At 36.0% G+C, this 14,236-nt stretch overlaps 1 protein-coding gene across 1 annotated transcript in view; it reads right to left on the bottom strand.

Moving 5' to 3' along the window:
• LOC113099746 (NACHT, LRR and PYD domains-containing protein 12-like) overlaps nt 1-13,651 on the bottom strand; it is a 32,549-nt gene extending 18,898 nt beyond the window's left edge. Inside the window, exon 1 of the mRNA XM_026264679.1 lies at nt 13,543-13,651. The gene's annotated coding sequence lies outside the window, so the exon portion shown is untranslated. The remainder of the gene's footprint in view (nt 1-13,542) is intronic.
• Nucleotides 13,652-14,236: the final 585 nt, after the last annotated feature.

The raw sequence follows: 14,236 nt of genomic DNA, 5'->3' as shown, positions 1-14,236 counted from the left end.
CTCAGGGTAAGAAGATTGAATGTGTTTCTAAATACAGATATCTCTGTATTTTAATAGATTAATCTCTTTCTTTTACTTCTCATATTCAGCAGCTGGCAAAAAGATTAAAACTTAAACTAGGGTTTTATTTTAGAATCATATCCTGTCTCTCGTTCAAATCTAAAAAGAGGTTAGTTGCTGGTACTTTTATGTCTATTATTGACTATGGTGATGTTTTATATATGCACGCTTCGTCTCAAAGTTTACATGCACTGGATACTATATACCATGGAGCTTTGAGGTTCATCACTAGTCTTAAAGTCCTCACTCACCACTGTGAACTGTATGAACGTGTTGGATGGTCTTCTCTGTCAACACGGAGACTTCAACACTGGTATGTTTTTATATATAAGGCTATTTTAGGTCTTCTTCCATCCTACCTTCTGACCTACATCAGTGTAAATGATATAGGGACTTACAATCTTCGGTCCCAGGATCTTGTTCTTTTGTCTGTACCAAGTGTTAGAACTGAGCTGGGGAAAAAGGCATTTAACTTTGCTGCTCCCTTTGCATGGAACAAGTTACAGAAAAATTTGAAACTTAATAAGCTTGTCTCATTGGTTACTTTTAAGAGGATATTAACTGACTTGGAAACAGCCACATCTGACTGTAGTTGTTCTGCATGATATGCTAAGGATTTGTGGTTGTTGTATCTGTATTTTAGTTGTCTTATGTTATTGTGTATTCTGTGTTGTATGTATGGTTGTACTGCTGCCTATCTTGGCCAGGACACTCTTGAAAAAGAGATTTTTAATCTCAACGAGTACTTTCCTGGTTAAATAAAGGTGAAAAAAAAAAATATATATATTAGAGTGGGTAAACAGTGGCGTTGCAAATGGAAATTATTATTTTTCTGGCCACAAAATGAATTTAATTTGCCTCTTTGCATTGAATTTAAAACCCTTTTCTCTATGTAACCTTAAATACTACACTAATTGTATTAGGCTATATGGTATAATGGAAAATAGGATACAATTCATAACAAAAACAGTTGATGTGAGTGTTTGTCTTCAGCATAATAATCAATGCATGTGTGTCTCACGCACAATTTGTGAGAGTTAGCAACCCTGCTTTGTCATAATTGACACAAAAAAAACCTTCACTTGATGAACATTTTCATCAGTAATAATGTCCTTAATTAAATTAACACTGTTTTTGAGCAGTGTGTTTTTGTCCACCAAAGCGTTTTTTTAGCCAGCTGAAAATGCCAGGCGCTCTGCTGAAAACGCCCAGCTGTGAGCACTTGAGAGCGCTTTTAGTAGGCTGTGTTTTTTTTCAGTTGAGATCACTGATCTATAATATAGAACTTGTAATATAGAACTGTATTGCTCATGACGTCATGAAAGTGAAGCCGCCGCGCCCCCATATTGGTAATCCCTATTGTGCGTAAACATTCTATTGAATTAATAGGAAATTTTATGATTTTAATTAGAAAACATCACTTAACAACAGAGGTGGGTAATCCATGGGCTAAAGAGTAAAAGTGCTGCCATATTTTTGCTCCACTCATGAACTTATGATGTTTGATTTAGTTGTGCTTATGACCCTTGATTTGTTGTGCTAGGTCTTTCTCTGTAGCCCTATATGTGGTGTTGTAGACACGAGAGATCAGTGGTATGCAATAAACATATAGGCACAATGAGCTGGCGATTATATTCAAAATAATGTGTTTTTTCATGTTTAAATTTTGAATAATTGTCCCAGTGAAACTATAGCATGCAAAAAAGGTACTACAGCATTTACAGGGAATATATTTTATATCTGCGTAACACATACTTGAACTCTTGAACTGCTTTTTAGACACACACAGATATCAAGAACCAGCATATGAATCTATGAATGGTGACAATCAACAAAATGCTTCATGGTTTAATACATGAAAAACTCCCATAATGCACTGCAGTATGAATAATTATTTGTCACAACCTGTTGAGGATCATAAGATAAATGATCTTGACTAAATGCATAATCCTAAACAGTTTTTGTTTGGTCCTCTTAATATTTAAGTACTATGTTGGTAATATATAATAAAATATCACTGTTTTATTTCTTTAAATAATATATTTGAATCAAGATCATACAGTCATCAAAAGCATAAGTTATCTGCTAGTTTGTTTTTGCATTGCACAAATGTTTGTTGTGAAACATTATAACTGTTAAAAGACTCAAGAGCCCAAATGAAGCAAATACTGGCCACAATTATGGTGACACAGTTATTTTTTTCCTTCCAACTGATTCCATCCAAAGCTGTGCTTAAAGTCAGTTGTAGTTCTTGTGTTTCTCTTTTCTTCAGTGATGTTGATTGTTAACAGTATGTGTTCATCACTAATGCACAATCTTCATTTAATTAGTCTCTTAATTATCTCATTAACTTTTCTTCGTGATTCCATGTTTTAAACGTTAGTTAGTGTGTAATTTTGTTGTTAGGGTATAAATAATATCTGTAAAATTCTAAAGCTCAAAGTTCAATGCCAAGCGAGATATTTTATTTAACAGAATTCGCCTACAAAAAACGACCCATTTGGACTACACCCCTCTAGTTCCTGCAGTAATGACGTCACTAAAACAGTTTTTTGACTAACCTCCACCCACATGAATACACAAAAAGGGGGGCTTGGTCTTGTTGCACTCCGACGTAAGAAGGAAGAGTTGCGTTTGTGTTTGTCGCCATGTCGTTGAAACACTGTTATTTTCATCTCGGAGTCCAATCATCTTTGTTTGGGCTTCCCAGGGACGCTGTACTTGGAGATTAATGGTTACAATTTATGTTTAACTCGGTTCCCGAAAATTATAATCCACATGTAAAACTACGTGCAGCACATTTTGCTGAGGACAACTTCCTCAATCTCAATCAGTTTAATGCTGGATTCGCACAAAGATTATTCTTGAAAGATGGAGCAGTTCCCTCTTTGTCTGGAGAAGGCGTTGTTTATGGACCACAACCGGTAAGTGTATTTTATTATTTAAGTTGGTGTATTTAACAGTTTATGTAACTTATTACACAAAGGGCAAGGCTGTTTAGCTTTGTTAACTAGATGTTATGGCTGTGCAATAAATAACAAATGCGATTTCCATGCACATCTCGTCAGTAAAAATGCTCCTGTGATTATAAGTATATCTCCAGCACATTGTCCTGCCCACTTGCTTCTCAAAACTATACCAATCGTGTTTCCAGGAGGGCAGCGTGCGCTGTGGAAGATTTTTATTAGTAAGATTTTAATCAATCAAGAATAATCAATGTGAATCTAGACATTTTTATTGTTGGTTGTTTCTCCATTATAAACCTATGGGTCTAAAATCTAATGAATAACATATGGTTAGACATACATTAAGTTGCCTACGTGCTGGAATGTAAAGGGCTAATGAATAACATATGGTTAGACATACATTAAGGACCTCGACCTCCCCTCCCTAGGGACTTAGGTAAAGTGTAATTTAAAGGAAAAGTTTTACCATGTGGAACCGCCCTGTAGAGGGTATATAATGAGATGCAACCTAGCATTCAGGAGATCTTTTCACAGAGGATCTCGGCTTTGTTTCTCTCTGAAATAAAGTCTATCTTCTGGAAACAAAACCCCGAGACTGCGTGATTCTTCAGATGCATGGCAGACAAAAATACACTACATTTGGCACCCCAGATGGGACTGGAAAGGAGCAGAGTGGACGACTGCTTTTGAGCTGACTGATGAGCAACACACACACACAGTGGTGGCCACCATAGAATAAGGTAAGCATTTTTGCTTATATAATTAGTGTGTGTTGTTGACTGGTCAGTTCTGAGCGGTAAGGTCACTTAAAATCTGCTCTACCAAATTTAGAACTAATTAAATAAATAAAAATGGGGGGTTTTGTTTCCAGAAGAAAACTGCATACACATGTTTGGTTTACTGAAAGGTCTTTTAGAAAAGGCCTGATTTTAATCTGGATAGTGTAGGCAGAAAGACATTGTATGCAATGGTCTGTGTTTATTGGATAGCTGTGCCGGTTTAGGACAGTGATAAACGGATAAGCAGATTAAGGAATCGCGAGGAAAAGTCCCACGGATACCGCTTTGAGAATGTATAAGTGAAATTTTCGAAGGTCAGAATAGGTGGGCCCTTAAGGAGCTCTAGGTGAGCTGTGTTTTGTTGTGTGGATGTATTTGTGTCCGGACTGAATGAATGTGTGAACAAAGAAATTCCGTGCTGGGTGGGTAAAAGGTTGCGCACCATTCTTGGACCGTCACTTCAGGGTGGCTGGGTGGAGTTGGACGCAACTAGTATCCACTTGAGAGGGATGAATGTATTATGAGCCTTGATAATAAAAGGACAATTAATGTGTGATTATCCCTTAGATAAAGGGAAAAAGTATGCAAGAATAAGCACTCTGGCTCAATAAAGAGTGTAGCAAGTGTGAATGAATTTAGGAAAATAGCATCAATAAAGTTTGAACCAAGATCTATAATAGATTTTTGCATTTAGGATGTCTGGGGCAAAGGGGAGAAAATTTTCTGAGCCCAGTGCCGTGGGAGTGAGAACAAAGGAGGACGTTTCCACAGTAAAGTTGTATTACATGGGTGGAGCAAGAGGTGCTCTCCCCTCCTGGACCATCACATGGGAAGTGATCAGGTTACAGAGACTGGTGTTGAGAAAGGATAAGTGCAGGAGCCCTAAAACAATGAAATTAAATGAAGGAAGGTTGTTTTAGAGAAAAATAAATACAAATGTTCCAAGAAATTGACTAATATAGAGATGGCAGATATGGTGGAATATAGATATAATAATAAATTAATTAAAATAAGATATGCATTTATTATTTAATAACTTATATTAATAGATGAATTTAAAAGATGCACGTGCTTAAAACTTTATATCTAATATGAAGACATCTAAAATTTTTATCCCTGGGAGACAGTATGAAAGTTAATCCATTACAGAGTTTCAGAAATTGGGCTTGTGTAAATGTAAAAAATAAAAGAAATAACTTGTGCAATGTGGAATGAAAGCAAGATTGGGTGACCAAATTAATAGACATTTTGATTTAAAAGCCATAGGCATTTTATAATAGGAAGGGAACTAGCTGCTTAAAGAATTAAATTTAATTATTTTATTTACAATAATAGGGATTATTTTATGCTGGTTAGGAAACATTAATTCATCAATACCAAATTATTCTGAATCATGTATGCAAATATAGAAGAAAAATTATGATTGAAGTCTTTATTTTACCATACGCATGTCATGCTGTTATAAAAGGAAGGTTTATTTTATTTTACTGCAGTATACTTAGATAATAAAGGTAGCTGATTTCTGCATCTTGCAACGAAGAAAAAAATGCTTGCTTTTTCCTGCAATGAAGAACTTGCTTTACTAACAAAGAATAAGAGAACTGCTGTTATCAACCAGATGATTTTGTTTTTATTAAGGGACTACTGAAAGAGGTTGAAGAGTGAAAATTAGAAAAAAGCTGATTGCTCAGACACAGTTTGGTCAGAAGTCACATAGGTTCATTTGATTAATGCAGTCTCTGAGTGTTAAACTTTCAGATGATTTCTGGAACAGTGCCTTGACAAAGGAGAGCAATGAACTGGAGTCTGGAGAAATGGCAAAGCAGCAAACACAGCTGCAGAGAGAAGAAGAGGGACGGGCTGACGGATGTTCCCCTCCCCTCCTGAAAGAGGAGAACACACTTCAGCAAGGAGAAGACTGAAATTAAAGCAGGAAAAGGTGAATCTTTCACTTGAGACTTTTCCTGAGGGTGAAAAGAACATTATGAAATGCAAAACTCTGGCAGAAAGCAACCAGAAGCCAGACTGAGAAGAAGCAGAAAAACAACGGAGACCGTTACGCCACAACATCAGGTCTTTGAGTGCCATCACAGACTGACGACCCAGTACAACAGCCCAGGCTGATGCTGTAACCAGAAGGACTTCCATGCCTTCAGTGCACAGGTCCTGCATATTCAATGAACACTATAGAGACTGCTTCAAATGTTAATTATTTTATTTCATTATCTTATTTACTATGTTTTAATCTTGATTATTCACTGGTCTCACAGCATTTCTTTAAATTCTGTGTTTTAACTAACTCTCTCAATCTGCTTTTCAATAGGTTCCAGTCCAGCCTTATGTCTTAAAGAAATAATAATTTTGACAGACAGAAGTGAGTACTTTACTCACCAATCAGATAAACATGGAGCTGGATTTGGCATAGTAAGGCTGTTTCATTAAACAACTAGGGGAAAGGGCATAAATTAATACTTGACAACAATTCTGAGTGCTTTGAAAAAAAAAAAAAAAAAGGTATCTTGATGAACAATAGAAAAATATATATGGTTGAAAAAATAGAAATATTGGTCACTCCATTTTGTTTAAAGGTAATTTTCTAAGGTAAAACCGAACTAAAATAATAATGACTAAAAAGTTATTCCAAAGATCCAAAATCATGAAATCACATATACTGTCATCACTGGGGATAACAAGATGGAAATGTTGATGGCCATGGATCCAAGATTTACAGAGATCTCCAATCCTCTTCTCAGAGCTGCTCATGAGCAATAACAAAAAAGTATTTGACTAAACTTTAATTAGACAAACACGTGACATTTGAGAAATTATAATTGGCTCCCTCAAATGCCCAATGCCTAGGCCTAATATTCTAAACAAATCAATCTATTAGATTTTGAAAAAAAGAAAGAAAGAAAAGAAAAGTTTTTGGCAAAAAAGGGGTGTGAAAGTGTGAAAAAGTATGTGTGAAAAGTGTGAAAAAGTATGAATGATGGTGTTGTATGGCATGAAAGAGAGTGTCTGACGAGACACTGAGGCAATTCAATCAATTTGCCCAAACAGCTGTATACAAATATGAATGTGGGCCCACAGGGCAAACTTATGCCCAGAAAAATAATGACCATGGATGAATTTGGTTAAGTTTCCTGGTCAGTACCTAGGTCTTTGTTGTGGCAGAAAGAAAAACAGTGCCACACATGCGCAGCGTATAACATGGGAAGACAGAGCAGAGCAAAGCAAGCTTGCTCTGTCCACCCCACATCTAACTTTCTTTTCAGCATATCATGATGGAGCTGATTGTGTCAAAAGGATGAAATATCGTCTTTCTAAATGTTAAAATAAAGTGGGTTGAGTGTTTTCCAGGTCAAAAGGCATATACTACTGAGCAAAATAGGAAAATATCCAGTGATATAATGGAACTCAGTTTACAAAACAAAGAAGATAACTAAATAAGCAAATTGCTGAGAATAAAATTGAAAGGAATTAAAAAATAGTAAAGACAGCACTGAAATTGTGAAAACTCAAAAAGGGGCCAAGACAGCCCTCAACCCACATTACATTTCCACAGGTCACACCAAGAAGGACGACTAGCAGATGAACAAATAAGCATGCTTGATAACACTAACAAAAAATTCTTAAGTTTTCCATTTACAGATGACAGCAGTTCTAGTAAGGCCAAGGAATGCTTCGCTCCGTCAAAGAGAACCAGTGAGGGGTGCAGTAATGATCTCAAGAGAGCCTTGCATTAATCAGCAAAACGGTTACAGAGTGACACCTGAGTTCACATCTCTAACCTTAAAATATGCCAACCAGCTTCAACAACTCAACACAGCATGAAGTGAGGGATGAAGGGCGTGCTGGTAACGACCCACCCTTGCCAACGAGGGAAAGACCATTGCAACGACTCGCAAAGAGTCTCCCTGGTGAAGATGGAATGAGAGAGTGATGGGATTGCTACTGAGATCAAAATACTCTGGAGCAGATATGAGTCAACAAATAGACAAGAAAAAGTGGAAAGATAATGTCAAGTAATGTCAGATCAAGAATTTGGAGGTTATTAGAAGGGAAATATAGATGTAGGAAGATTTGAAGGGAGAATAGAATGAAAGGAGCAAAATAGAAAAGCTCAAGATTTGTAAACTGAAGAAGGAAAAGTATGTGTTATGTTTGGGGGACAATGCTGTATTTATAGAAGGGAGCATTTAATGAATAACTGATTAAATTGAAAAGGCTAAGAATGGTAGATAAAGAAAAGATGTTGGAAAAGATGATAAAATGTAAGAATGGTTTGATTTACAGTTAGGAGCATGGGGAGCATAGTTTATAACTAAATTGGGAAAGTTTTTAGGAATTGCATGAATGACAGGAGATTTACTATTATACTGTATACTTCCCATACTGAGGTCACTAGACAAAGTCACAACTAAGCAAATTAAATTCAAAGATGTCAAGATAATGGGAAATGGATACATAAGGTATCTAAGCTGAAGATCAACTCTTATAATCTTGTGATATTCAATGTGTGATGTGATGTATGTATTTGTATGCCTTTTATACATAACTGGAATAACCAGGCAAATGCTGAACCATTTGCACATTCATGCTTTTAACATTGTGTACTATTAAAGAGGGGTTAGGGAGACTGGATCTTTTACTCACTCCTTGTCAAATTAGGAGAGAGATGTTTGGTCCAGTAATCCCTCAGAGTGGAATTTCATAATCTAGTCACTGGTGATAATATAATGTGACTTATTTAGTCACTAGGTAGTGTAACTAATATGACTGGATTGTGGAGTAGCACTCTGGATAAGAATAATCAAATGTGAGACTTATTAAGTCTCAAAGGGGAGAATGTGGAAGATTTTTATTAGTAAGATTTTAATCAATCAAGAATAATCAATGTGAATCTAGACATTTTTATTGTTGGTTGTTTCTCCATTATAAACCTATGGGTCTAAAATCTAATGAATAACATATGGTTAGACATACATTAAGTTGCCTACGTGCTGGAATGTAAAGGGCTAATGAATAACATATGGTTAGACATACATTAAGGACCTCGACCTCCCCTCCCTAGGGACTTAGGTAAAGTGTAATTTAAAGGAAAAGTTTTTACCATGTGGAACCGCCCTGTAGAGGGTATATAATGAGATGCAACCTAGCATTCAGGAGATCTTTTCACAGAGGATCTCGGCTTTGTTTCTCTCTGAAATAAAGTCTATCTTCTGGAAACAAAACCCCGAGACTGCGTGATTCTTCAGATGCATGGCAGACAAAAATACACTACAGCGCTCAGCTGCTTTTGAATCACAACAGGAACCGCCAGTGGCGGCTCTGACAAATTTTACTAGGGGGGCCAAGGAGGGGCCAGTGTTTAACCAGAGGGGCACATTAAAAATGGCAACATATTTTATTTAAATGTAATGAAAATAAATACAAAAAGTAATTCTTGATAAAATCTACACAGTAATTTTACACATTCTAAACATGTTAATAAAAACAAATTACTATTAGTACTCTTATAAAATTCAATCAGGCAATCATACATTTCACAATTTAATATTTATATATGAATGTCAAGGATTCAGAAGTGTATGCACTTCTATTATGTGAAAACATTATACGCATGCACATGACATCAGCCTTTTTACAAATTCACATTTTTGTTGCTTACATAGATATGATAAAGGCAGCATGTTCAAAAGGTTGTAAGGCCCCCAAAACAGTTATTGAAGACACCTAAAGTTCACGAACAGTATCACTGAAGGAAAAAATAAATAATTAATTTGCTTACCATTGTAGTGGTCAATGTTTGCTTTAGTTGGACTCTTGACCCTTAAAATTTTAATCTTGTTTTGTTTGGTTGCTAGTTGTGATACAGCAGCTAGACAAGCCAAGAAGGAAATGAGATCACATGGTGTTATTTGTTTTTGCATCATCATTTGCTCTGGGTTTCTTAGTTGAGTGTGTCTTATCAATGACAGGTGTCTTGTGGTTGTACAATATAAGTTTAGGTGTTTTCAGCATCATCCTAGAAATTCTTAGAAGCACCTCTGATCAAAACCTTGTCAAAACAAACAAATAAATTCATTTAGGCACACAGACATCAAGAATCAGCCTGAGAACCTCAACAATGGTGACCATCAAAAAGCATGTTGCACTGCGTTCTGGGTGCCACCAATCAAATTTAATTTATGGCTCCCATCATGCTTTTTTTTTTTTTTTTATAATATGAGGTTCTCTCCAGAGATGTTTTGCCACATTTCTTCAATTAAGGATTGCTTCGTAGTGTATGGTGTTTCTATTTGCCTGAACTTCTTCAAGTGAGTTGCGGGGCAAACCTAAAATCCAGCACTTCTCCTTCACTACTGATGCTGTGACTATTCTTGTTTGTACGTGTTCATTCGCAGGCATTTTTCACATTTCCTTTTTTTCTATCTTAAAAACACATTTTTCCATTCTCATGCTCAATTTTACGTTAACTAATGGGTGTTGATGACTATTTGAATTGAATTCTGCCAATGTGCGCTGGTACAGCATGTGTTCGTTAAATGCATAACGTTATGTGAGTAGGTCTGCTCATGTCTGAAAAACAAAATATTAGGATATAGCTTATATTTCATTAGTAGCCCTATTTTTTTTAAATTAAAGTAAAAAAAAAAAAAAAAAAAAAAAAAATATATATATATATATATATATATATATATATATATATGTATATATACTATATATATATATATATATATATATATATATATATATATATATATATATAGTAAAACTGAAAGTAAAACTGTGTTGTTGTTGTTTTTTTTTTTTTTTTTTTAAATTCAGCATATGGTGGGCCGTATTTGAATTCGTGACGGGCCGCATGTTGAGAACCACTGCTCTAACCTTTTAACATGGGAGCCGAATTAAAAACGGACACGCCACGCAGCTGAGACGCTTACGCCACACATCCAGTGTGTTACCGGCCAGTTTCGTTTCAGATCTCCGGATGCGTCTCTCTTCCGTGTCTGACTTCGGGGCGTGTCCCACTCGACAGTGCTCTGCGAAGTGGACTTCACGGTGTATTCCACCAGCTGGAGTGAGATTCAATCCGAAGTGAGCGAACATGTTCAGTGCGAACTCGAAGAACACTGCTCGCGGCAGTAAGTGTCGATACATCACTTCATCTGTAGTGGAGAGGAACATTTACCACCTGCCATCGTGCAGTAACACAGTCTACTGCAAGTTATTTTGAATAAAGCACGCAGGGAAGTGACTGGAGACGTGACAGTTACAGTGGTACTAGGCTATCAGGATTATGTTTGAATTAGATAAAACATATGTAGATATATAAGCATATGTTTATTTTAATATTAAACATTGCAACAAACTCAGTTCAGCATCAAATATGTTAATTTATATTATCTAAATTAACAATACATTAATATTAATATATTTTTTCAGGAGCTCTTAGTACATACATAGATAATCATATATATATGACAATAGAATAGAAGAACATTTAAGACTAATGAAAATAATACTAATAAATTAAATCAACATATGCTGTAAAAAATAATCTCCTTCCATGCAGACTCATAACTGTCAGAATTTTTTTTGCACTGTGTTCATTAATTTCTGCATTTATTCACCTATGAAACATTAACATAACAACACTTATCAAGTAGACTCGAGCTGGCTATTTACATCACTGAATCAACGATGAACTGACTTTAACTGAAAAATACTGTTTGTTATTGTCCTCTTGCATTATTGAAAAAACAATTTCCCTGTTTGACACTGTAAAGCTGCTTTGACACAATCAGTATTGTATAAAGCAATACATAAATAAAGGTGTACTTGACTATGTAATATCATAATGCAGCGTGCCTTGAACAATGTTATTTGTGAGTATGTGTGTATACATGTACATGTTTCATCTTACAGGTGAGACAACCCATAACAGAACTGCCCCTTTCCACCAGTTTGAAGAAACTCTTTAAAATAAATCAATCAATAAATAAAACACTGTGGTATAAGTCTGGTATGCATCTTAAAGTATAATTTATTTTCAGTATGTTTAAAAAAATAAATAATAATAATTACTGAAAATCTCTATCTTTTAACCCTTTAGGCGCCAGAGGTTTTTTCCTAAAACGTTCGATTTTGACATCTTAATTTCAAAAGGCTATATGTTAAAATTTATAAAAGATAGAGAACTTCTGTAAATTATAAAAATATTAAGGATGACCCAATGTTTATGTAGGGATTTTATTTTCCCATCTAATTTGCATATTATGACGTCATATGGGGGTGGTCATCTTGAATTATAGAATTTTCATGGAAAGTCACATGTTTAAATGATAAAATGCATCACTTCTTTCCCCCAAAAAATGTCCCTCACCTTCTGTGTGCTATATTGCACAATACTGAATGCTCAGGTAAATAGTAAGTAGTAAACAAACTGTGTAAATCATCTACTAATAAATGGTAGAAACAAACCGAATGTATGTAGCGGTTGGGATTTTCAGTTTACTACATGCAGGCACTCTGATTCCATATATGGGGTACATATATATTATTCATATGACACACAAACACAAGTAGACAAGACCTGTTTAGTTCAAAATCTATGCCCCGTGTCACATCGCCTCTGCTTCTGCTATGAGCAGCGCGGCCAGATCTGCCTCGCGCACGCGCCGAGTGTGCACAGCTCGGACTACTGTCAGTGTCATTGCTACTCTCCACCTTGCCTCCTAACTGTCCTATGAATACTTCGACCTCGTCTAACATACCCAGTGGCATTAGACAAAGTCTCCACTACAATACTGTCGCCGCGATTGCAGAGAGGTGCGGTCAGAAGACAAATATACATGTCTAGCGCGGTAAAAATCTCCCGCCTCGTCCCCGCAACAATAACACGCCTGCTAATTTTGCGATGAACACTCCGACCCCGGCAAACATTGTTCACACCTCTGACATTTGGCAAAGGACCATTTATTTACATTGGGCAAAGGATTCACCGTCTGTGCTTGGTGGCTATACTTTCACTTTCAGTATCACCGTCATCTTCTGAATACAGATATTCCCCTTCAGAATCAGTGTCCGCGAATAGAAATCCCAACACCTCATTGCGGCTTTATTGAAGCTTTATTGATGCCATTAGATAATAATAATAATGATAATAATAATATTCTAATGCCAATACTCGCTGACGTTGACAATATTGGTCAGATAAAATGGCTCACTCTCACACAAGCTCCGCTTTTTTTCCCACTGATTCAATGCGCTCTATCTCGGAGATTTTGTATAGGACCATGACGTTTTTTTCAGTCAGAGATGAAGTATTACATGTCTGCTATCTGGTGCAGGGGAGGTTGCATGAAATTTGACACCCTATTTGACAAAATCGGCCGTTTTATTCAGTGCCGCATCTTGTCGAGTAAACTCGACCGTGGCGCCAAGAGGGTTAAGTTCCACAGAGGAAAAAGAACACTACAGAGGTTTAAAACATCAAGATAGAAAGTAATGATGAGAAGTTTCACTACTGGCACATCTATACCTTTAATTTGTGCTGGAGTACTGCAATATGTAACTAAAAGCAAGCCTTGAGTTCTATTAAAGATTGTTATTTTATTTTATTTTATTTTATTGTTTTTCATTCTTTTCTGGATTTGGAGTCGTCTTTCCAAAAGGTTATAAGACAAATTAAAAAGTAATACAGTTAATTAAGAAAATATTAAATATATTACCGTAATCGGAGGAGAAGTTGAGGAAAGTCTTTCCAGTGGTAGTGCAGTGGATTAGATGTTATATTTGTCAGATATCAGACGGGTAAATATTTCACAAGGTAACCACTGGGCCACTGGTAGTACAGCTTCCTGCTTCCTGTTTGTGCTTGCTATGATGATAAGTAGGTGGCCTTTGTAGTTATGTTTCGCTTTCTTGAAATAGTAGACCCACTCTGTTGTGCATACAATTTTCACTCTCTGTTATATAAACTGCTAGCTTTAAATTCTGATCTTATCAAATCTTAGCCTATTGGTGGTATTCTATAGCAAAATATATAAAGCATTAAATGCAGTCTTTCAGATTTTATGTACATTTCATTTGAAAAATGAAGATCAGTTTAAGAGAGGCATAGGTGTATAAGAACTTTATCCCAGCAATTTATCCCAGCAAAAGATCCCCTTTAATCACAACATATAATTAAGTTTTTATGTGTAAATTATGGTTCATTTACAGTGTGTAACATTACCTAAATGCACTACTTCAGACTTATTTGCCCTCTAAAAGCAGTCGTCACTTTATTCCAATATTATGAAGCTGCAGACTCTGAGCCTGAGCCTGCTGCATCTACAGGCCCGCATTCTTAGCCACCTCATAAAATACGAACGAATTGGTCAATTTGTCTAACCCCTGTGTCGGTTAGGTTTAGGGGCGGGG

Source organism: Carassius auratus, unplaced genomic scaffold (genome assembly GCF_003368295.1).
Source record: "Carassius auratus strain Wakin unplaced genomic scaffold, ASM336829v1 scaf_tig00217029, whole genome shotgun sequence".
Classification (NCBI taxonomy): domain Eukaryota; kingdom Metazoa; phylum Chordata; class Actinopteri; order Cypriniformes; family Cyprinidae; genus Carassius; species Carassius auratus.
This window is presented reverse-complemented; position numbering and strand designations above follow the sequence as displayed.